The sequence below is a fragment of the Pinus tabuliformis genome, chromosome 2_1 (assembly GCF_031772625.1).
Source record: "Pinus tabuliformis cultivar Carrire ecotype Pingquan chromosome 2_1, CPIR1, whole genome shotgun sequence".
Classification (NCBI taxonomy): domain Eukaryota; kingdom Viridiplantae; phylum Streptophyta; class Pinopsida; order Pinales; family Pinaceae; genus Pinus; species Pinus tabuliformis.
In genome coordinates, this window is record NC_142299.1 from 706,105,495 (window position 1) to 706,130,214 (window position 24,720).

The 24,720-nt window shown below is 40.7% G+C and overlaps 1 pseudogene; it reads right to left on the reverse strand.

The window, feature by feature from the left end:
• Nucleotides 1–621: 621 nt before the first annotated feature.
• Nucleotides 622–24,720, reverse strand: part of LOC149202538 (zinc finger CCCH domain-containing protein 17 pseudogene) — a 61,733-nt pseudogene continuing 37,634 nt past the window's right edge.

Below are 24,720 nucleotides of genomic sequence, written 5' to 3' on the forward strand. Positions count from 1 at the left end.
GAAAGATGTAAAAATATCAACATATAATACATTCTGGATCCTCCTCAGTACCGCCAACATGTTCAGGATACTTTTAAATTCACATCTTCTGCGCAATTCAATCTACAATTGAAACCCTTGCTGTTGTAATTTGAACTCTGAGATATACTCTGAACCTTCTCCTTCCGGGCACTATTATGCAAATCTGACATTGATGCTCTCTGCGCGCCTCAGGCAACCCAAAAACACAATAATAGAAACCGAAACATGATAATGGAAACAGAAATCTTCATATCCCCCGTTGTTTTCGAATCACACATAAATACTAGCCCTTGAATGTCTCCTTTCACTCCATCCGCTATTAAAATCTACTTTATAATCTCCCTTTCCAGTTGTCGTTGTGATTCTGGTGATTTTGCTAATGTATATGGCCATCTGAAGCGCCACATCTCAATCCGGGTGTCAATAATAGTGGCGACCTTGTGGCAATCAAACCCTCATAAAAGCCACTTGACATTTGGCGGTTACTCACTACATTTCGATAAAGAAAACTCTAAGACTGAAATTGTCAAACAGTTAATGCGCATTCCCTGTGGCAATATAGAGCATCCAACAGCACCTCATGATCAAATGCGCCGCCTTCTAAGAGACCACGAATTCTGTATTTCTGAATATCGACAATAATGCCAAACTGGATTTGATTCGGGCTCCAACTTCAATAACCGTCTTATGGTGCTCTCGACCTCCCTCATTCACCGGTACCATGATATGCTCCATTCCATTACCAGTGAAAAATAATCCCCCAGGTCCAATCTGAAGTGCTCGCACTTCATTTCTTGAGAATACTCTACCTCGTTCATGAAACGATGGCAAGTCATAAAGGCGCACACTCTTATCATTGCATGAACAAAGCAAAATAGGTTTGGCTTGTTCATCATTCATTATGCACAGCGCAAGAACACCATGTTCTTCAATACGAGTGTAAATCTCTTCAAGAGCTATAGTTGATGTAGCAGCCCAAACCTTCACTGTGCCATCCAAAGAACACGACAAGAGAAATTGGTCCCAACAAAGAAGAGACATTACAACTGATGTGTGATTTCTCAAGGTTTGGATACATTGAAAAGTTTCCAGGTCCCAAACTTTTATTGTGTGGTCCATAGAGGCAGAGTAAAGTTTGTCTTTCTGTGAGACTAATGAGACAACAGGCAACATATGCCCTGTGAGGGAAGTTGCAGGGTCAAATGTATTGGTTGTAGGATTAAACTTCCATGCTAAAATGGTGCCATCATGTGTTCCAGCCAAAATCATTTGATCAGCGATCGCCAGAGCATGCACTTGTCCATTAGGGCTGTCTAATAATAGCTCTGTCAAGTTGACGGTATTCAAAGCCTTGACAGCATTACGAAGGCCGACAAAAAGCCACGGACCTTCACTTAGAAGGCATCCAACTCCACTGTCGTCGCCTAAGGGGATATTTGTTCCCTGTCCTGTATGGCAGTCCCAGGGTATAAGCTTATTATGTCGGCCAACAGAATAGAGTTTGGCAGAGCCTAAATGCGAAAGAAAAGCAATTCCTCGAATAGGCTTGTTATCGTGGCCAACCAGCTTAGTCATGAAAGTGACATCGGAACCTCCAATAAAATGGGAGCGCAGATATCTGCAGTTGTCTTTTGCATACTTGCAATTGCCTGCAAGCCAATAACGGCATGCTTTATCCTTTTTGTTACAGGTGCACAAAGAAATCAATAGTCCACTTCAAATATCAGTTCGAGCCACATAAAGACAAGACTATCATATAAAGAAAAACAGATTCACATTGCATCCTTGGAGTGTCTGGCATAGCATCAACCTGTGTGTGAATTGTGTCCTCCTTGGACATACTGTCATTGCTCTCATCAACATTCCTGGAGGGAAGCAAAACTCTATACAATAAGCATGCTAGGATTTGGACCTTCGCTGAAAACTCGAACCAATTCCCAATTTCGTAGCACGCTACGAAACCACGCAAACAGGTAGCGCTGCGAAACTGCTAAAAATAATTCTGGCGCTGCGAAAACACCCACTCTTTAAGCCAGGCTAAAAATTTTTGACTACACTATTTTCAGTGATAACAGTGGCTCCACTTGGGATAGTGTGCCCTTGTGGTGCGCTAAGAACATGCAGCTCCAGTGCCTCGTCCATTTGTAACAAACAGAAATTTGCTTGACCAACATGACTGTAGGAGAAAAAAAAACTAATGCTACTGAAAAATAAATGCTCAGCCAACCTTGAGCTTATTTGCAATTTACCTACCTACCTACCCTAACCATTTAAACTTTCCTCAGCTCAATCAATATGAAACTTCCAATGCAGCCAGTCATTTGCTTTATCTGACATTTGACTTCTTTGCCTGTCCCGAAGTTCAGCGCCAATGTGATAGAGAGATGACAGCTGCCACTGAAAATGTCTTTGACTGCATCGGATTTCAGAGCCAATGTGATAATGTAATGACCGCTGCCACTGAAACTGTCTCTGATCTTCTTTGAACAACTGAAATGCTGGAGAGTAAAACTCTTCCATGTAATCAGCTATAGGATCCCAGAACACATGATCAGCTTGTCTTTCCTCGAAACTTTCCAGCTGTACAAACTGATCTTCAACCACCGTGTTCAGTTCCTCAATCGTGAAAGAGAAAGGAACCAGCGTAGTCTCCTTGTGTTCTGTCATAGAAAGCTGTTGAAAATAATGATCATGATAACACTCTTCATTTTCAGGCCCCTGATTCTCAACCACACAAGACTCCTCTGATGTACTATCCACTTTTCTATTTGACAAGCTATCCAGTTGCTTTTCTGAATCATTCCAACAAACAATGGAATTTTCCTCACTATTATGATTATTATTTGGGGTAAGCTGCTGTAAGGAATTACAAAATTGAGCAAGCTTTTCCTCTGCCTGAGGGTCATAGAAAATTTCCTCCAATATTTCTTCTTGCTTGGTGCAATTAATTTCGTCTTCATTATGATCTGAAGCCTGACAAATTTGCTGCATCTCTACATCAATATCAAAGGATAAAACATGGTTTTCACAGGTAAACTCTTGTTGCTCTTCATGCGGCGCTTCATGGAGTGTTATACCTTCTTCTTGGTGCTGAAAAACATTGCTATGAAGAGCCTCTAAAATTTCTTCATCTGTAAATTCATCATCATCATAACAATCCTCCAAGTACTGAATAAGATTCAAAGAATGCCTACAGCAATCTTTGAGCAGCAACAAAGAAGGATAACATTCTTTATACATTTCACAGAACGCATCATGGAAATCAGCAAGAGAAGATAATGACTCATTTTCCAAACTTTTATACCAAGACCATGCTTCTCCTTCTAAAGTGGCCATAAACATCCTCATGAGACAATCTTCAGGGAAATGAACCTTAAGACTGCGTACATGTATGTGAAACTTAACCAAATGGAGAGCAGCATCATCCTTCTTTTCATCTTTAAATATTGGAAGATCATCTAACCAATCAACCTTTGGCATAGGATTTGGAAAACCAGGGATGTGAGACCGATTCATAGGAGCATACCTGGCATTCTTTCTTGCAGTGGAATCCATCTTGAAACTTCATCAAGCTACTGATCTTCTAGCAGTGGAGTCACCTTCTAATTTGTTCTTTGATGTGTGGAGTCGCCAAGGTAGTTCTGCAGCCTTGAAAATCATTTGAACTCCTGCTACCTTCAGAAATTCAATCTTAAGCTCCCGGCAGACGCACCAAAATGTTATCACAAAACCAGTACTAGGGACTGCAACCAAGCCAGGTCTCATGTAACTGTTTCAGACCATACTTTAGATTAGGAATTAGCCTTCCTAATCAGAGAGGGCTCTCTCACAACTCTTGACAAAATCCTTCAAACACTAGATGGCTAACTCTTTATTTACTTATGAAAGCATAACTGGTTGGAAACACACCAAAAGATATCTCATTGGGCTATGGAGTCTATAATATCAAGTAGACAAGAAAAACACAGTGAACTCATAGAAATCAAGGCTCTTAGCATTACAAGTCAAACATATTCCACCACACATAGCTTGCTGTATACACAGGAAGTCAGAGCATATAAGTATGAATTCTGAGTGATTGCATACAACAAAACCATAAAATAACATAAGGCATAACACATCATCACTTCATTTGACCATGACAATCCTTCGAGAATCTTGAGAAGAGAATAACTCTGTTTTACTATTACTGTCAAAAAAGATCTTACAATGGCCCAAAACAACACACTTTTTCTATTAAGTATCCAACCCTTTCTACATCTAACCTTGGCCCATATATAGGCAAGCAAACTAAAACACCTCGAGCTTCCTCCTCCAGCATGAGGGGAGCCTCGATTACCTATTAGTTCCCATGGCCCAACTGTTCCAACGAATTCCCAACTGAAAAAATACTTTGGGAGAAGTATAAAAAGGATTCAATGGGAAGGCCTAAAGGAGGAGAGAAAAGAGAGAATTACTCTGCTGATATTATCCCTGATCAGGTCTAAAGATCCTTGTGCTTCTAGCACTACCCCCACTATAGGAAACCCTTATTTCCTTGAGTTATGATGTCATTTCACTAGTTGAGATATCTTTGTGTGAGTCATGGAAGGAGCCCTTTGAAGACTTGGGATTGGATGGATCCGGAGGACGGCTCCGCTTGGAGCCAGAAAGAGGAAGATTTAGGTGATATCATTCCTTTGTTTTAGTTATCTATAATAAAAAAACATGTGTCTTGTTCCTGAAATCAATCTTCTTTATGCATATGATGTTATTGTTATGGTTTACATATGAATAATTGTTTCAATTTTATAACTAACCATCTTTCAATAAGTTATAAAGTTGATTTCTATATGATAATTTTTCCATATATTGTTATTCTTATTTGAATTGGTTGTTTTGCAGGTTCAAGGATCGAGAAGAACTCCAAGAGGGTTTGGACCTTGGCTGGATCTACCCGAACGAAGGACCCCCAGGTGCACCTCTATTCGTGTAGTTTTCTTATTTAAGTATCATGGCTGTGTGGAATGCTTATTTTTTACTGTAGATAACCCCCACTCTGCTAGGGTGTTGACTCAAAACCCTAGGGGATTTAATCCCTCAACAGAATTGGTGACTCCACTAGGGACAACAGTATTGTTGTTCCTAGTTTGGATTAATTTAAGCCAATCACGGCTCGGCCATTGTTGTTCTTGCTATAACTGGTTTGTCTATTCCTGTAGGAACTCGGACTTTAATTCTAAGTAGTTTCTTCAGACCTCTTTTTTTCTTTTTCTTGTGAACTGTTATATACGCAGTTTTGTTAGGTTACAGTAGTGTATGTACACAAATTTCCCCATATGAGCCCGCATATACGCAGGTTTCTTCAGGCTGAATCGCGTATACACGCCGTTGTGTATTGACACAGTCACGTATACCCTAATTTTCCAAGATTTTTTCAAGTCTTTCTATTTCAAAAGATTTGTTTACTGGTCTAAGTATTCCCTGAGCAGTCAATTTTTGTTATCAGTATTTGGTTTTGCAGCAAGTTTCTGGTTTCGAATTCTCTCCTGTTGTAGAAAGTTTTGGTCTTTTTTTGTTTTGTTGCAAGTGTCATCATTTGTGTTTGAGCACACGAGATTTCTTCCTGAGAATCTTGGTTGTTCTGGTCTTCCAAAGCAGAAATATTGGTTCAATCTTTGTGACAAACTTTATCTTTGTGATCTTCTTGCTTTATGTCAAAATTGCATCTTGTGGCCATTTGCTTTTCTTGCTTTTTGAAAGTTGTCTTTCTTGGTCTTTTGATCATTGTCACCAAGCTCTTTTTGCTGCTTTTTGGTTGTTAAGAGAATCTTGAAACACCTATTTTGTTGAGTTTTCGCCCATTTTGAGTTGATAACTTGCAAAGTGTTTTTGTTGCCTATTTTTCGGTCTCAAAGTTTTTAGTATTTGGAGCGCTTTTGAAAAGTTGTTTTTTGCTTTTGCTTTTAAAGAAAACTTCTTAAAAACTTGGTTTTTTCTTTCTTTGCCTTGTTTTGATTTGGTTTCTTTTTACGAGTGAAAGAGCATTTTGTTTGTCTTGAGATTTGCTTTTAGTGTTTGGATGAAAATTAGCATTAGGAACTTATATTCTATCTAAACATCAAAGTGGCAAATTAGTGGCTAATTAGATGCGATAAACAAATTACTTTCATTCTTTGCTTTAGAGTAGTCTTAAGTTTTTGCATCAGCATATACTCATTTCATTAGGATAGTTTGTGCATCTTTTAGGGAATCCATAGTTTTTGTTAGTTTTTGTGAGTGAGAAGCTTGTTGAAAGAAAGGAAAAGAAAAATTTATTGCTTTCTTAGAAGTTCCTTATATCCTGGTAGAAATTTCTTTCATCGAAGAATGAAACAAGTGCATTTGCATATAGTTTGGTTTTTATTAATTTCTTTTGCGTCGAAGAACACCACAAGTTTTACCTTCATTTAACCATTGACTTAAGAACATCCCATTTAAAAACAAGTGTTAACTAAAATATACTAGAACTTTTTTATATTGTCAATTTAGACACACCAACAAGTTTCAAGATATTTAGGGCCTTGGATTAGGTGTGTGGAGAGAAAAATCTCCAAGGCCACTTTAAACTATCAAACATAGAAGTATGAATAACAAGTGCAAATCCAATAGCGTTAGGGAGACCAGGAAAGCTCCGGATCTGTGAGTTAAGCACAAGGGTTTTTGAAGAGAAGGAAGAGAGATACCCCCTCTCCTACTTGTCAGATCTTACCTCAAGACTATTCCGCCTAGCTTCTGACACAAGTTGGTAACCTTAGTTTCTTATCCTAGGGATTTGCACAGGTGGCTGTGGAGGGGAATCCCATGGCACTTGAGGTCGACGTTGTATCACACTTAGCAATACTTCTAGAGGGCACCCTTGCAAAGCTTGGGGGCTTGCACTGGCACAAGCTATTGTTTGGAGGTCAGCGTAACTTCCTCTGATACCTTCACTGATAGGTCTAGGCCGCCATTATCACAGACTATCTTCGGAAGGCCCTTACTTCACTTTCTTGTATTTTGGTGTCTGGTCCTCATCACCCGTAGTGGAAATACTTGAAAGTTGTTCGACTTGCTGATATATTTTAGGGACATTTTTAGTGTGTGCTCTATGCTCTTAGTTAGCCTAGCTTTCATTTTCTCTTGAGTCTTTAATTAGATCTTGATAAAAAATTCAAAGTGGCTGACCGATCGCTTAGACGGTCTCGAAGACTTCGTGGTCTTTCACCACCAAGTTCAGAGCCTTCTCCTAGAAGGCGTAGAGGCAATACTGCTAATGGTTTTCACCCCATGGCAGTTGATGCATCATAGATTGATCCTTTGCTCAGGGACATTAGTGTTTAGGATAGGCCTGGTACTTCTGCAGAGCTAGAGAGGAACAACCCAGTTCTTTCTCGATTTCTCTTCCAGTCGAAAGATAAAATTGAGATAGAAGAACTCTCAGAGTCATTAGCGGCTTCAAATTCTCCTCTACCTTCTGATCATCCAAACATATTTTTATACATTGGGACTCCAACGCATAAACCATCAAAGCCAGGTTATTTCACGCACTTACCTTCGATGACCACAACTGGAAGCATGGCATCTACCATGAGTGCTACAACCATGAAAACTCCAACATTAGTACAAGAGGGAGGAACTATTTCCATCCCCTCTGCATCTTTATTTGGGTCTATTGCTAGCACATCCTTAGTTGGGTCTACCTCCATTCCATCTACGAGTGGAAGTTCCCAAGCCAATGCATCTAGTTCTGGATTTTTTCCATTTGGCACCCATTCACAGGGTATTCCATCAATTTCATTTAGTGCCTCCACATCCATGATGAGTGGATCAGCTTCATTTCAGGGTTTTCCTTTTGGAAGTGGTCACGTACCACATTCCAACCCAACGATAGGATCTATGCCTTTCTCTTCTACATGTCAAGGCAGTAATCCCTTTCAAGGTTGGACTAACCCTGCAGTTAGTGGCATAGGAACTGGGAACCCATTTTTCGGCCAACAAGGGAATAGGCCATACTCCACAGTTAGTTCGTTTTGAAGTATTCCTCCCTTAGCTACCACTTGGAATCCTTATCAGGGGTTATCGACTCCTTATAATGCTTTAGGAGGGAACTTCACTGGTTTTGGAGGTTTTTCGACTGGAGTTAGTCAAAATCCAAGTTTTTCTTGACCACAAGGGTCACCTTTTGGTTCAGCGGGTTCTGCTAGTTACTTCAGGTAACCTGGTGCCTTTCAAAATCCAGGCCAATCTTTTCAGAACTTTGGGAACTCTGCCCAATCTGGATGGAATCCCCAAGGTCCTCCTAGGCTTCCTTTTCTGGCAACGCTGAATCTGCCAGATCTCACGAAATTGACGAATGATCCAATCAGATACAATCCAGCGTAGCCTCTGGTCCCAACCAAACTCCCATCAGATATTCCAAAGTTTGAGGGGAAGGGCAGTGAAGGCCCAGGCGACCATGTAACCACATTCCATTTGTGGTTCTCATCAAACTCCCTCATCGACAACTCGATTAGGTTGATAATTTTAAACGCACCTTAACTGGTAATGTGGATAAGTGGTATATAGAGTTGCCAGGGGGAAGCTTTACATCTTTTTCTGATTTGTCTAACATTTTCCTAAACCATTTCCAGTTTCCCATCCATTATGATGCCAGAACTGAACTTCTATCCAATTTACGTCAGGATACGACAACTCACATCTCTGATCATATTTAGGAATGGAGACAAAGAAAGAGGCTAATTAAAGCCTAAATTCCTCTTGAATACCGTCTCGAATGGTTTTTTAAATCCTTACAACCAGAGATCTCTAAGGATGTCTCTCTGTCTGGAGTCTATTCTGAAGAGGAAGCTATTTTTCGGGCCCAACAGTTAGAATTTATTTACTCTTAGTCTGGTATTCTTCAGAAAATCTTGCCTGATTCTCCTAGGAATAAGATTGATATAGCCAAATCGAATCCAGGTCCCCATGCAGATGGTATCATTGGATCAATAGACACAAATGCGGTGAACTTGTTGAGCCAATTGCAACAATTGTCTTTACAAACTGCTCCTACCAATCAGGTCATATTGTCTAACCCTTCGCTTGCCCAACCCTCTTCCATTAACACCGTCCAATCTTCTAACCCCAAAGAAAATCAAAATTCTAATGGAAAGAAGAAAGGACAAGGTAAGATGAGGTAAGAAGAAGAGTCAAGATGTGAAGGCTCACACAAACAAACCCAGCAATAGTGCTGGTGAGGGTGGAAAGCAGTCCAAAAAGAAAGTAAAGTTTCCATGCAAGTTATGCAATGGATACCGTTTGACTCATCTCTACCCCAAAATTCAAGATGATCAGCGCTTGTTAGTGCAGCAAAGGTCTTCTAGCTCTCAAGCTATGTTAACCAACCCTTTTCCCCAAGGGCAGCAGCTGCTTGCTGGCGCGAACTCAAATCCTGGTACCTCTAGAGGGGGAAACCAGGAAGGGGAAAAATCATCAAATGTTTTCATGATGGGTTCTCATGTTAATGTGGCCACTCAGTCACGTGATTATGGTGAAACTAAAACATCCAAGGACAGATCTTCTCCAGGAACTACCGACCCACTTCATATTGAGTGACCCTCTGTCGATACTATACCTCATATGCCAAAAGGTTCCGCTAAACGCACGACTATCAACCCTAATGCTAGGCTGCCCAAAACTACTCTATTATGGAGGATTTGGCTCAAATTCCATGCGCTATGTCCGCTTTAGAGCTGCTCTAGTCGTGTCTAGCTTTGATTTCGGTGATAGGGGTAGTTGATCCAAATAATGCCTTAGTGCTCACTTTTGACATGCTCAATGTCAAAAGGAAACTCCCTCATCATATGGCTTTTCAAATTAAGTCTACTTATCGAAAAACTAATATTTTTCGAAACAATTGTAGATGAGGGGGCTTCTACATCTGTAATGTCTATATCATGTTGGAAGGCCATTGGATCACCTTCGGCTGTTCCTTCACCAACCCTCCTGAAAGCATTTGACGGGCATTCTCATAGGCCGCATGGGTTTATCCCAGCCTTTCCTATATGTGTTGGAGGAAAGGTCATTAATATCGAAGTAGAAGTCATTGATGCTAACCTAGATTACAATCTCCTCTTAGGAAGGAACTGGATCTACAAAATGGATGTCATTTTTTCAACTCTGTTTCGTGTCATTTACCTTCCTCATGACGGGAAAATCGTTAAGGTTGATCAATTGGATTATTCTCCAGTTGATCCTCGAGCAACTTCAGATTCTACTGTTCCCTTAGTAGATAACTCTCATCTACCTATTGAGAATCTGGGAGTTGGGATGTATTCTTCATTGATGGGTACATTTGAGTTTCCCTCTCTTATTGCTAGAATTAATGTCATTTCATCATCCAAGGAAGAGTTCTTCCGAACTTGTTATTTTCCAGATCCTTGGACCTTGCCTTTGCCTACGACCACATTAGATGAAGGAAAAGTTGGTGGAATGGCATTTCCTATGTCTGCAGCAAAGCTTAGATATCAGTTAATCGTCAACTTTGTAGACAACCATTCTACTCCTTCCTCCGAGGAGGAATTAGATGGTGATGTGGCTCTATCTTGGACCCTTGATTCTAGCTCCACTATGGACTATTTAGATACGGTTTTAACATCTAAGGAGGCAATCTTAGAAGTAACGATGGGTGTAGATCAACCTTGGGAAGACTTACACCATCGTTCATATTTTCTTCCTCCATTGTAGGAAGTCGAATCTAGGTTCTCGAGTTGTTTACTAGTGATGTTTGTATGGTGTCAAATCCTTTGGCTCTAGCAAACATTCGTGTTGAAGGTAATATGTCGGTGATTTCAAAAACGATACCTATAAACATATCTAGGACCCTAATGTGATTGAGATTCTCTTCATCGAAGCCGAATGTTCCCCTGAAGAAATTCAAATTTACACCGACCTGTTTAAAGAGTTTTGAGATATATTCGCTTAGTCTTATGAAGAAATATCTAATATTGATCCATCCATAGTTCAACGTGAGATAAAGACATATAAAAACGCCAAGCCAATTCGTCAGAAGCTTCAACCAGTCAATCCTAAGAAAGTAGCAGCTATTAAATTTGAAGTAGAGAAGCTGCTCAAGGTGGGTTTTATATACCCTATTCCTCTTACAGATTGGGTTTCTAATCCAATTCCAGATGATAAAAAGCAAGAAACAATCCGAGTATGCTTATATTTTAGAGACCTAAACAAATCTTGTCCTAAGATAATTACCCCACGCCATTTATTGATCAGATAATTGATGAATGTGTGGGTAATGAGATTTTCTCCTTCATGGACGTATTTTCTGGTTATGATCAGATCTCTATCCGTCCTGAAGACCAGTGTAAGACAACTTTTATATGTCCCTGGGGTACCTTTGCATACAAAAAGATGTCTTTTGGTCTTAAAAATGCTGGAGCTACCTTCCAGCGGGCCATGTCATATGCTTTCCACGACATCAAGCATATCATCGAAGCATACTTGGACGATCTAGCTGCTCGTTCTCGAAAGAGAATCGATCATCCTAGTCCCCTTCGATTGGTTTTTGAACGATGTTGATTTTACAAGATCTGGTTGAAACCCAATAAGTGCATTTTCGCGGTTACATCTGGTCAGTTATTAGGGTTCATTGTGTTAACTGAAGGGATTCGAGTTGATCCCTTCAAGGTAGAGGCAATAATTCAGTTGCCTCCCCCGTCCTCTATTTGACAACTTCAAAGTCTTCAGGGGAAGGCTAATTTCTTAAGAAGGTTTATAGCGAACTATGCTAATATCACTAAATGGTTTATGCATTTGCTGTGAAAAGGAGTTCCATTTGTGTGGGACGACTTTGCCCAATGGTCGTTTGATGCCTTGAAGAAGGCATTACTCTTTGCCCTGCTTTTGAGTCCAAGGGATTATGGTAGGGATTTCCTTTTATATCTTGTAGCTGCAGAATCAACCATTGGTATTGTTCTTGTTTAGGAAGATGATGCTCTCATAGAGCATATAGTTTATTACTTGAGCTGAGGCTTGGTAGGTCTTGAACTTCGCTATTCTCCAATTGAGAAGTTGGCCTTGGCAACTATCCATGCTTTCCAACAGCTCTACCATTATCTTGCTACCAAAAACTTTTGTCTTAGTGGCAGTCAATCCGTTCCAATTTGTCCTCAGTAGGCAAGTGATTGGGGGAAAATATAATCGATGGATTATTATTTTACAAGAATTCAATCTCGAGTTCTTGTCCACCAAGTCTAAGAAATCTTTGGTTTTCGTGGAGTTAATTTTCGAGCTGCCTTGTGGAGAGGATACTATTTATGAGGAAATTTTTCCCAACAAATGTTTATTCCTCATATCTTCACAAGACCCCTGGTATGGAGATATCATTGTCTATCTCCAGACTTCGAAGTTTCCCTCTACTTTCTCTAAGGATGAACGCTGAAAATTACGTCACCTGGCTAAGAACTATGTCATTATTGGTGATACGCTATATTGCCGAGGGGTTGATTCGATCCTTAGGTGTTTTTTAACCTTAGAGGAAGCACATTCTATGCTTAATGATTGCCATAGTGGAGCTTGTGGCAGTCATCTTTTAGGGCTTGTTGCGACCCAGCACATCCACCCTTGTCAAGTCTATACTTGGAAGATGTGTGTGCATCCAACTCCTCTTTTCCCTGATGTCACTGTCGGTCCTTTTACTAAGTGGGGTATTGATTTTACTAATTATAATCCGCCTTCAATAGCAAATCACAAGTACATTATAGTGGTCATAGATGAATTCATGAAGTGGGCTGAGGCCATGCCCACTTATAAAATGATAGTGAAGTAGAGGCATTGTTCCTCTTCAATCAGCTTATCTGAAGGTTTGGTATCTCGAGAGAGATTTTCACTGACCATGGAAGTCATTTCCAGAACCAACTAATGTCTGAATTGGCTCTTAAATTGGGTTTTTGATAGGAGCATTCATCTCCGTATTATGCTCAACCCAATGGACAAGTTGAGGCTTTGAACAAAACCCTTAAGACGATCCTGTAAAGGAAGATCGATAAAAACGGTCCAATTGGCATCTTATGTTTTATCCGGCTCTTTGGGCATACCGAACCTCGGTAATGACTGCCACAGGTTTTACACCTTTTCAGTTAGTTTACGGGATGGAGTCTATCTTTCCTGTTGAATGTGAAATTCCATCTCTTAAGCTAGTTGTTGAGCTCCTTCCAGAGACCTCTAGTCTCAATGAGCGCCTCCTTAATTTGGAACATCTCGATGAGCAGCGTCAAGATGTCACCACAATCAATGAGGCTCATAAGAAAAGAGTTAAAACTCTTGTTACACTAAAATATCGTCACCATGATTATTTGCAGTCAGTATGGGTCTATCATCACTTGTATTGTCCTCCTAAGCAAGTCTAAGACCTCAGCTCTTCAAATCAAGCTTTGGAAGTGGGAGAAAGACATTAAAAATCAATGTAACTCTGGTTCCGCACTTTCTCTCATGGTCACCTGCGGTCCCGCACCTTCTGTGTACAAAAGCTGCGTACCTACTCGCTCTGTCCCTAACAGTGTAGGTGCGGACCCCTGTGAAAGTCAAAAGGCGCAAGTTTTATCTTAAAAAACTCACTTTCGGTTAATTCTAGAGTTTTCTAGAAGGAATTTTGACGTGGATTGTTCGCTCTAAGGTGGTTCATGCATCCCAAAAGAGAAGGAGCTAATCCCTTGACTAAAGGAGCTATCACTTTGAAGGAGGGCTTTATCCCTTTGAAGGAGGACCTAGTAACTTCTCTCCATTGCACTATAAATACAGGCATTGGGGTGAGGACTAGAGAGGTTAGAAGCTGAACATTTTGAGGGTAAATGCTGGTGAAATTAAGACTCTTTGGTTGAGCTTGAGAGGAGAGATCACATACCTCTTGGTTCCATTGGAGAGTGAGTGAAACTTGTAAAAGTAGAGGAGACATCTTGTTGGACCCTGGGAGGAGCTTGTACAGCGTCAAGGCAAAGGTTGTAAAGTTCTTCTTCTTTTGAGTTAATACAATCAAACTCATTTTTCTCAACAAGTATCTTATGTTGTTTGTTTCATGGACTCCTTGACTTTCATGTTAAATATGTTTTATGCAATTGATTTTTTAGGTGTTATTTAATTTGTTTACCTTGTTTGTGTTTGCAGATTCGTGAAAAGGAGCTCATTTGGATCAAAGGAGCGAGGGCATCCACAAGCTTGCGTTGGACCAAAGGTAGGCCCTAAAAACACTTGTTTGCTATTGTTTATTGAAGCATATTTAGAGAAAGATAGTGTCTGGTTGGTTTGCTTGTCATTAGGTCTTCTTTAGATTCTAGGAAGGTCTATCTTGTCCGCAAGATCGACTCATTCCGTGCAACAAAATGGTGACTCCGCTGGGGAATTGATTGTTTTCCTTGTCTATACTTTGACCTGAGAAACTGTATTTTTTGTTTCTGTTTTTGACTTGATGATTGTGGGATTGGGTGAATTTAGTTAATTTTGAGTTAGTTTTCATTTTTCATAGTTTTGGGAGAGGTACGCACCCTCTGAGTTAAGCACAGTGCGTACCTGTATGCACTTTTGCTTTGTGCACAGAGCGTGGACGCACCTGTGTAAATAGGTTGCCTGCGTACCCTGTCAAAAATTTGAAAAATTTTAAAATTTTCTCTTTTTTATCAGTTTAGAATTTGTTTATAGGTTTTAGCCATTGCCCAGACCTGCTTGTTCCCTGTCAAAAACTTTCCTTGGTTTAATTTCATTAGCAATAGGGTTTTAGGTGGAATTCCTAGGAATTTTTCTTGTTGGGTTTGTTTTTCGTTTTTGGTTGTGTAGTGGTTCTGAGCTTAGAAGCCCTAGGGACCTCAGATTACCTTGGTGTCTACCATTCTTCTTATGAGTCTTACCATTTATGAAATCTCCCCTTGTTGAGGAATCCGCTTCGAGTTTTCTCATTTCAAAATTTCGAAAAGCTTGTAGTTGAAAGTTTGGAATTTTCATTTTTAAAAAAAGAAAACGAAAGATTGGTTGTTTTTTGACTAATTGTGATTCTGCATAAATTAGTCCTTAGCTCACATTTAGCTAAGTAAAACATCCTCAAAAAGACTTTTAGTAGGCTTTGACTTCAAGTAGCTTTTTATAGTTTGCAGCTCTCAAAGTTACTCATTTTCATTAGTTTTGAGTGTTTTATTTACAAAATATAAAAAAAAAAAAAATCTCTTTTGGAAAAGTTTGTTTTTTGTAGTGATTGAGTGCTTTGAAAAGAAAAGGGAAATTTGTGTGAAATAGCTAGTTGTCTCGTTTTGAGTGCTTTGGAAAGGAAAAGCTCTTCTTTTAATTTGTTTAATTGAGAAAGATTTGTTTTTGCAAAGTATTTGCATTCTCAAACTCTTTCTTAGTTTAGAAGTTCATCGAAGAGAAAAGATTGTTTAAATCATCTTAGGTGCATCTATTTAGTGATTTCGAGTCGAGTCTTTACACCACGAGTTTCATCTTCGCCACCTCTTGACTTAAACAACAACCACTAAAATTAACGCTTAAAGTAAAATTCACCTAGTAACATTTTATTTCTAGGGCTCTGATACACCAACTTAGCTTAGGCTAGTGTCTTGGAGTAGGAAAGTAATTAACTCTCCAAGACAGTAAAAACAAACAAGTAGCTGTATCTTGTGGTAGGAAGAAATCCAATTGTTGCATTTATGCTCTAGGAAAGCTCCTCTTCAAGGAGAAGCACGAGATCGTGTCTGAACCAATGTGGGAATCAATCCTTCCTCATTGGGAACGACGCCAGATATTCACGTATTAAAAACGGTAAACCTCGAATTAACCATTGTCGAGGAGCCTGGGGTCACTTGTTGGTAAACCTTGGATTATGTCAAGGAGCCTTCAAGGGGATTGAGCTTGCTACTCTGCCCTTGTGTGCGTATCGGATCGTAGACTGTTCCCCCAGGTGTATTTGTCTCAGTTGGTAGCCTTAGTGGCCATATTCTTTAGAATTCTTCCTAAGGTGACAGTGGTGGGAAGATCCCACTGTACCTGGAGCAGATGCCGGCTAGACTCACTTGGATTTTCTGGGGGGTTCACTTCACTCGAGACGGTTAAGTGGAGGAACTTGGTCCAGTCTATTCATTAAGCAGGTCGTCAGGGTAATTATTCCAACCGCCATTTCTGTACTGAATTCTGCGACGTTGGATTTCATCACCAACTAGTGTTTTCGGTCCGGAAAGTTACTGTTTGTATGTGTTTGATCTCTAGATTCTTTAGGCGTGTGATTCAAATTTGTTTGGTTCTTTAGAGGCTTTAGGTGGTTTTCATTGAGATTTTACTTTGTTTGCGTGTGAAGTAGTTAAAAGTTTTTAACTGTGGCTTAATTACCAAGACAGTCCCGTAGACTTCGGGGCGAGTCTCCTGAGTTTGTAACCGTGGCTGATTTATTGAGGAAGTCCCGTAGACTTCGGGGCCAACCTCCTGAAGAAGTCCCGAGCCAGCTTGAAGGCTTGAAAGTCCTTGTAACTCCTAGTGGTAGTAGAGTTGGGTCACCTGAAGAAGGAGAGTCTTCATTGGTTGTACATCCTAATTACCAAACTCTAGTAACAGGTTATAATCCTGAATCTATTTCGGTTTCTGAACTTGCTGGTAGCTTTTCATCTACTAGTGATATAGGTGAAGAACCTGAGATATCTGAACCTGTTACTCCAACATCGGGGTTTGTCTCTCCAACTTCTAGTGGTCCTAATTCACCTAGGGTAGAAAGAGTAATCACCGAAAATCTTCCTTCTGGTTTGATAGCTATTGAAGAACTTGCTCCGGAAGAAGAAGTAGGCATCCCTATCCCTGAAAATCAACCTGTTATTGATCTAAGGGAGCATGAATCAATTTTTTACAGTCCACCTAGAAGTACTACTTGGTATCTTTCTTTGACTAATTATTTGGAAAACCCAGCGTTAAGTTTTTCACCACCTCGTGCTCCTTATCATCCTAGAGGTTTTTATACTCCCGTAAATATGTCAGGTCAGTCGTCCATGTTTACTCAATCGCCCGAATATTTTTTGTACGACGGTCCTTCTGTTCCCTCTGGGTATCAGTCACTTTCTGGTACTTTTTCGGGAGCATCTCCTCAACCTATTGAACGAGGGTTATTCACTGGAAGCAATGGTGCAAAGCCGTTGAGCGTAGAAGACATTCTTATGATGTCAGGTTCTATTCCCAATTCTCAACCTCAAGGTGGCCAGTTACCGCCTGGGGGGCAGCCTCAATTAACGCCTGGGGGGCAACCTCAAGGTACACAATTTGCATCTGGTGGGCAACCTCAAGGACAGTACGTACCTACGGTACAATAAGTTCCTCAAGGTCAACCCCAGACTCAATATGTACCCCAAGGTCAACCCCAGTATCAATTTATACCTCAAGGTCAACCCCAGTATCAGTATGTGCCTCAGGGGTATCTACCCCAAGGTCAGTACTCGAACCAAGGTTTCCAACCACCCCAAGGTCAATCTTATGTTCAAGGAACGGGAAATGTACCTTTCAATTATCAATCCTACCCTCAACCCGGTTATGGTCCTCAATATTCTCAACCTGTTATGGGTTAGTACCTCGGAATTAACATAGTGTGGGATCCATCACAAACTCAACAGGTGTTGCAGCCAAGTGTACAGTTGTCATCTCAAACTGGACAATCCTTAGTTTCTGGTTCACTCCAGCAACCAGTCCAGTCTAACATTCAAACTTCTGTACCTTCAGTAGTTTCTCAGTCCGGGCCTACTGCGCCTCGTACTCCATCTCAAACGACTGCTGCAACTGCCGCAACATTTGTTCAATCTACCCCACCTACTTCTGGAGTATCGACAGCTCCGGTTTCTACTGTTCCTGTATCTACTCCTCAGAAATCTTTACCACCGTCTGGATCCACGATTCAAACTATGGTTCAGATGCCTGTAGGACAACCTGGTTTAAGTACGGTTGTCACAAGTCAACCTCAATTCACCTATCAACCTTACCAGGGACAGTACCAATTCGGTCTTGCTGTCCAGCAACTAGTTTATCAGTATCAACCGTATCCTGGGTACACTTATCAACAACCTCAACAACCCCAGTACGGTCTGTTAATCCTGGTTTCCCAGGAGGATACAATATCCCGAACGCGATTCCTATTCCTAGTTATCCCGGATATCCTCCTCCTGGGGCTGGTCTCATGACCCAGAGTTTTAGGGATCCTAATCGGCAATTACCATTTATCGCAACTTTGGACTTACTTGATTTGTCGCGCCTAACGAACGATCCGATTAATTATCTTCCGTTTTGGCCGCCAATGCCGAATAAGTTGCCCAATGACATTCCCAAGTTCGAAGGTAAATCTGGAGAGGACCCGTCGAACCATGTGATGACTTACCACCTCTGGTGTGCGTCTAACTCCATCACAGATGATTCGATCCGTCTTAGACTTTTCCAACGCACTCTAATTGGTCTCGCGGCCAAGTGGTACATTGAGTTACCGCGAGGCACTTTTTATAATTTTAGTCAGTTAGCTACCTCGTTTTTAACTCATTTTCAGTTGCCAGTCAGATATGACAATGGCACGGAATTATTAACTTCGCTAAAACAATCGACATCCACATACATTTCAGATCATATTCATGAGTGGAGATGTCGACGACGTTTAGTGAAGGTATTTATTCCGGATCAAATCTTGGCTGAGTGGTTTGTAAAATCTTTGTTGCCAAGGATCACTGAAGATGTTGCTAAAGCCGGATTTGTTACTGAGGAGAAAGTGATTGCTCAAGCACAGTACCTTGACTTGGTCTATACTTAGTCATGTACGTTACATGAAAAGATCCCTGATCTTCCCAAGTCAAATCAAATCACTGCAGCTCCTTCGGGATCTCATGCCATTGACGGTATGATTGGTACAGTTAACACTAAAATTAAGAAGAAGTCTTCCAAGAATTCTTCTCCTATCATAACCTTGCCTGATTCCTCGACAGGAGATTCTTCTGCAGAGGTTTCCGCCGATATTCACGTTGTAGAGTCATCTACAGCTAAATCAAAATCCGGTGGGAAGAAGAAAGGAAAGAAGAAGAATAAAACGGACAAAAGTTAAAAAGAGAAATCTGAAAAGACGGAATCCAATGATGAAAAGCACAAACCTCATTATCCATGTCTCATTTGTGACGAAGAACATTTTACAAGAGACTGCCCTCATCGAGTAGAGGTTGCAAAGATCGTCAAAGGTTCCAAAACTACTGCTGTTTTGAAGGATCCATTTCCAAGTCAAGATAGCAAGATGATAGGTTCTTCCTTGAGTGCCAATGAAGAACCCATATTGATTATTTCCCATGTAAGGATTGCGACTCGATCGCAAGATTATGGCAGTAAAAGTCCTGTTGATGGTAAGGAAGCAGAATCTTCTCATTCTAATCCATCAACCTCAGCTTCCGGTTCCGATCCACTACAGATCGAGAAACCTAATCCAGACTTAGTAATCAAACCGCCCGCCAAGGGTATACTTCGAAATTCAGCTTTCAATCCACATGCGAGAGCGGCTCAGAATTATAACATTGTTGAGGATTTAGCTGTTTCACCCTCAGCAATGTCGGCTTTGGAAGTGCTGCAATCATGCCCAGCACAACGTAAATTACTTTTGTCAGCTATAGGAGCTGTTGATGTTTAGGACCCGAAACTAATAATCTTTGATCTAGAAAATAGTACACAACGTTTGCCTCATCAAATGGCTTTCCATATCCCAGTGATAGTCAAAAATAGGCCTATTCATCGGACTGTAATTGATGAGGGAGCCTCAACATGTATTATGTCGATACAGTGTTGGAGATCACTTCGTTCTCCTTCACTAAATCAATCCCCGACAATTCTTAAGGCTTTTGATAGCCGTGGGTTTCATCCTTTTGGCATTCTACAGGATTTGCCTATAGGGGTTGAAGGAAAAACCGTTAGTCTAGATGTGGAGGTGGTTGATGCCCCTCTATACTACAACCTTCTCTTGGGTCGAAGTTGGTCTTACGCTATGACAATGGTTGTTTCATCGGTTTTTCGAGTAATAAAGTTTCCACATAATGGAAAGATCGTAACAATAGACCAGCTGGCTTACTTTTCATCTGACCCAGCCTCTTCGGAGAGTATTCAGCATGTCGGAAAATCGACTATCCCATATAAGGATGTTGGAGTAGGATTAGTTAAAGATGCCGGTTTACTGGGAACTTTTCGTTTTCCTCCAATCAACGCATCATCTTCATTTGCAACCATTCATATGATTACATCAAACACCATTTTTTATCACGATCCTTGGATCATTCCTTCTGAATCTGAAATAGACTCATTTGGTAATTCCATGCCTTTGAGTCCATATGAAATTGCCTATGAAGCCGTGCAGTCTTTTGCCGACCCGTGTTCAACCGAAAATTACTTAATGAATGTGGTCCATGAGGAATCACTTTTCACATCAACCTCGGATTTAACTACGTTTTCTGAACTTGTTCACTCTGATGAGCAAATTCGTGAAATCCTATGTGTAGATGATTTACCATGGGAAGATCTCCATCACAGATCTTCGTTTTTACCTGAGGATGATCGTTTTGAAAATGATTTCTCATCAATCTTTACGACTGAATATGTCAAGGAACCTCAGAATCCAATGAAACATCCCGATTCAGAGTTAAATTTGGGAAACATCTCTCGAACTATCCCCATTGACATTTCGGTTAAGCTCGGAATTGTTGAGAACATTCATATAGGTGCCTCGTGTACAGATGACGAAATTCAATTATATAAGGCCCTATTTCAAGAATTCCGCGACGTGTTTGCCTGGTCCTATGAGGAAATGCCAGGAATTGATCCTGCGATTGTTGTTCATGAGATCAAGACTTACCCAAATGCTAAACCCGTCCGGCAATGTTTGCGTCAGATTCACCCACGAAAAGCTACTGCAATTAAAGCAGAAGTTGAGAAACTGTTGAAAGCAGGTTTCATTTATCCGATCCCGTTAACGGATTGGGTATCGAATATTGTTCCGGTTAACAAAAAATAGGGGACAATAAGACTATGCATCGACTATAGGGACATTAATCGAGCCTGTCCAAAGGACAACTACCCAACTCCCTATATCGATCAAATCATTGATGATTGTGCCGGCAGCGAAATATCTTCCTTTATGGACAGTTTTTCTGGATACAATCAAATCAATATTCTACCAGCCGATCAACCAAAAACGGCTTTCATTTGTCCATGGGGGACATTTTCTTATTGCAAATTACCTTTTGGGCTTAAGAATGTTGGAGCAACTTTTCAGAGGGCGATGTCTTATGCGTTTCATGACATCAAGCACATTGTGCAACCCTATCTCGATGACTTGCCGGCTCATTCATTACATCGAGCTGATCACCTCGTCCATTTACGAGCAATCTTTATGAGGTGTAGGCATTATCGTATTCGGTTGAACCCACACAAATGTGTCTTCTGTATAGAAACGGGTTGATTTCTAGGATTTGTAGTTTCGAAAGCCAACATTCACGTTGATCCCTCGAAGGTCGAAGCTATTATCAATTTTCCTCCTCCTTCGAGTCTTCGCCAACTCCAAAGTTTGCAGGGGAAAGAAAACTTTTTACGACAATTCATTCCTAACTACGCCGAGGTTACAAAGGGTTTTACACGATTATTGAAACAAAATACTCAATTCTCTTGGGATGAGATAGCTCAGAAATCTTTTGATGCACTCAAACACGCGTTGACCCATGCACCGTTGTTGCATCCTCCCAACTACAACCAGGATTACTTTTTGTATCTCGCCGCCTCCCATTCCACCATTGGAATGGTCTTAGTTCAGGAAGATGAATTTGGAACAGAACATGTGATATATTACCTTAGTCGAACGTTAAATCCAACTGAGCTAAAATACTCACATGTGGAGAAATTGGCATTGGCAGCCGTTCAAGTTGTCCAACATTTTCGTCAGTACATTTTACTACGTAAAACTATGGTAATTTCAGATTGCAACCCTATGATCTACATTTTGACCAAACAATTGCTAGGGGGCAAGTACTCTAAATGGATCTTAATCCTGCAGGAGTTCGACTTGGAGTTTGAGAAATCTAAGTCTAAGAAATCTTTAGTTTTTGCAGAATTAATGTGTGACTTCCCGCGTGCTGACACGGAAACTGTGGCAAAGGAGCCCATTGCGGACGAATATTTGTTTCTAATCATCACTTTAGATCCGTGGTATGGGGATATCATCATCTATCTCCAGACCTAATCCTTTCGGCCAGAAATTTCAAGGTCGGAACGTCGGAAAATTCGATTCCAGTCCCAACAATTCAAAATTATTGGAGATACTCTTTATCGCCGTGGGGCGGACTCTATTTTTTGACGTTGCTTGACTCGCGAAGAGGCTGAGAGGGTTCTAAATGACTGTCACTCTGGAGCGTGTGGCGGTCATATGTCTGGGTATGCCAAAGCCCAAAAGATATTGCGCGTTGGCTATTTATGGCCGTCCTTGTTTAAAGATTGTATTATAGTGGTCCGAAAATGCCACAACTACCAGATTTTTGATCGTAAGATGCGTGCTCCACCTGCTCCTCTCCACCCTATAATTGTCGTTGGTCCTTTTGCCAAATGGGGTATCGATTTTATTACATGTAACCCTCACTCGGCCGGGGGGCATGCGTATATCATCCTTGCGGTAGATTATTTTACTAAGTGGGCCGAGGCGATGCCTACATTCGAGGCAGACGGCAAGACAGCTGCAATTTTCATGTTCAATCATATAATTGCTAGGTTTGGTGTCCCACAAGCGATAATCACTGATCATGGGCATCATTTTCGAAATGTTATGATGACCGAACTTACAGGCCAGCTTGGTTTACGTCACGATAGTTCAACTCCTTATTATCCAAAAGTGAATGGTCTGGTTGAATCCATCAACAAAGTTTTAGTTATCATTATTCGATGAATCATTGGGATTCATCGGTCGAATTGGCACAACATGCTATTTTCAGCACTTTGGGCGTACCAAACTTCAGTAAAAACATCAACAGGGTTCACTCCTTTCCAACTAGTCTATGGTTTGGAAGTTGTGTTACCCATTGAGTGCGAAATCCCATCACTGCAAATGGCCATCGAGTTACTTCCAGCTACTTCCGAAGAGGAAAAGCGTTTTTTATACTTAGCTTAATTAGATGAGAATCGATGTGATGCTACATTGGCGATCGAGACACGCAAAACGTATGAAAGCTCAGTATGATCGGAATGTGACCCCTCGAAATTTTTCGGAAGGAGACCTAGTGTTATTGTATGATCAAGCTAATGATAAATTAGGTGCTGGGAAATTCGTTCCTATGTGGCATGCTCCCTATATTGTTAAGCGAAAGCTAGCAAAAGGGGCCTATGAATTGGTAGACTTTGATGGGGACTCTTTGGGTAAACCCAGAAATGGCCTTTACTTGAAGAGGTACTATGCTTAAAAGAATGGGGTATGGAGATTTTTAGTTAGGATAGTTTTTCTTTCTAGCTGGTGTGTTTTAGTTAAAAAAAAAGTGTGCTTAGCTTAGAGGGTGTTTTTCTGTCATTATTCCTGCTTATCTTAGTTTTACTCTTGATATTGCAGATGTCGATGCCTCTCCAAACATACATTGGATTTGCTGATGGTGCTTGTCGTAATACATGGAACATCTCTTCCGCAGTTTGGGTTATCTATTCGCCCTCTGACGAGTTAGTTTCTATGCATGGGGTAAGCCTCGGTCAAACACCAAACAACATTGCAGAGTACAGTGCAGTGATTGAGTTATTGTCTGAATCTATTTCATTTGGGATTTGGAGTTTGATAGTGAGGTTAGATTCTGAACTCGTTGTGTTACAGCTTAATAGAGTGTATGCCATTAGAAATCCAGTGTTATTAAGATTATTTTTGAGAGTGCGTCTCTTGAAACGTGAGTTTGATTATATTGAATATCAGCATATTCCAAGGTCTTTAAATACATTAGCAGATTCAATTGCTTCTCGAATGTTAAATAGACATTTGCAATAATCATACATGTAAATTTAAAACCATTCCATAATATGATTTACAAGATAAGCTGGTAATAGTGATATATATATAGGAGTGTGTCAAAAAATACATCGTCTTCGATCATAGGTTGAAAAACACCTTATGATCGGCAAAAATGATAAGTACAAAAAACAAAAATGTCACATGTGCCCACAAAAGGCGATCATCCTATCACTGGTGATGATATCTATAAGAAACCACTGCCCAGGCCACCTTGCAAAGGAACCTCCTAAAAGGTCCCGGGACTCCAATCACATAGCGCTGAAGTCGACGAGGAATGTCGTCTATAGTGGTCTCAGGAATATCCCCTGTCAAGCGCTCAAGATGACCCTCCAACTCGGCCAAAACCTTTACTGATTCATCCTGTGGGGCTGGCACGGGTGCAACTGGTTGCCTCCTCTCGAAAGGCCGAAGAGCGGCTGGTCGCTGTGGACCCACATCTGCATTTGAAATTTTTACTATCAGTTTTGAGACGATGGAAAAATAAAATAAAAATTATTAAAATAGGAAAAGTTGAAAAGGATTTTACCTGACTCGTCCCACTGCTCTCCTGGTGGAAGAGCCATGTCTGGGTCACCACGGAAATCTATCCCAGCGTAAGGGAAGTCCTGAATGGAAAAGACCTGACTTTCCAACCATTGGAAATACTCAGGTTTGAACCG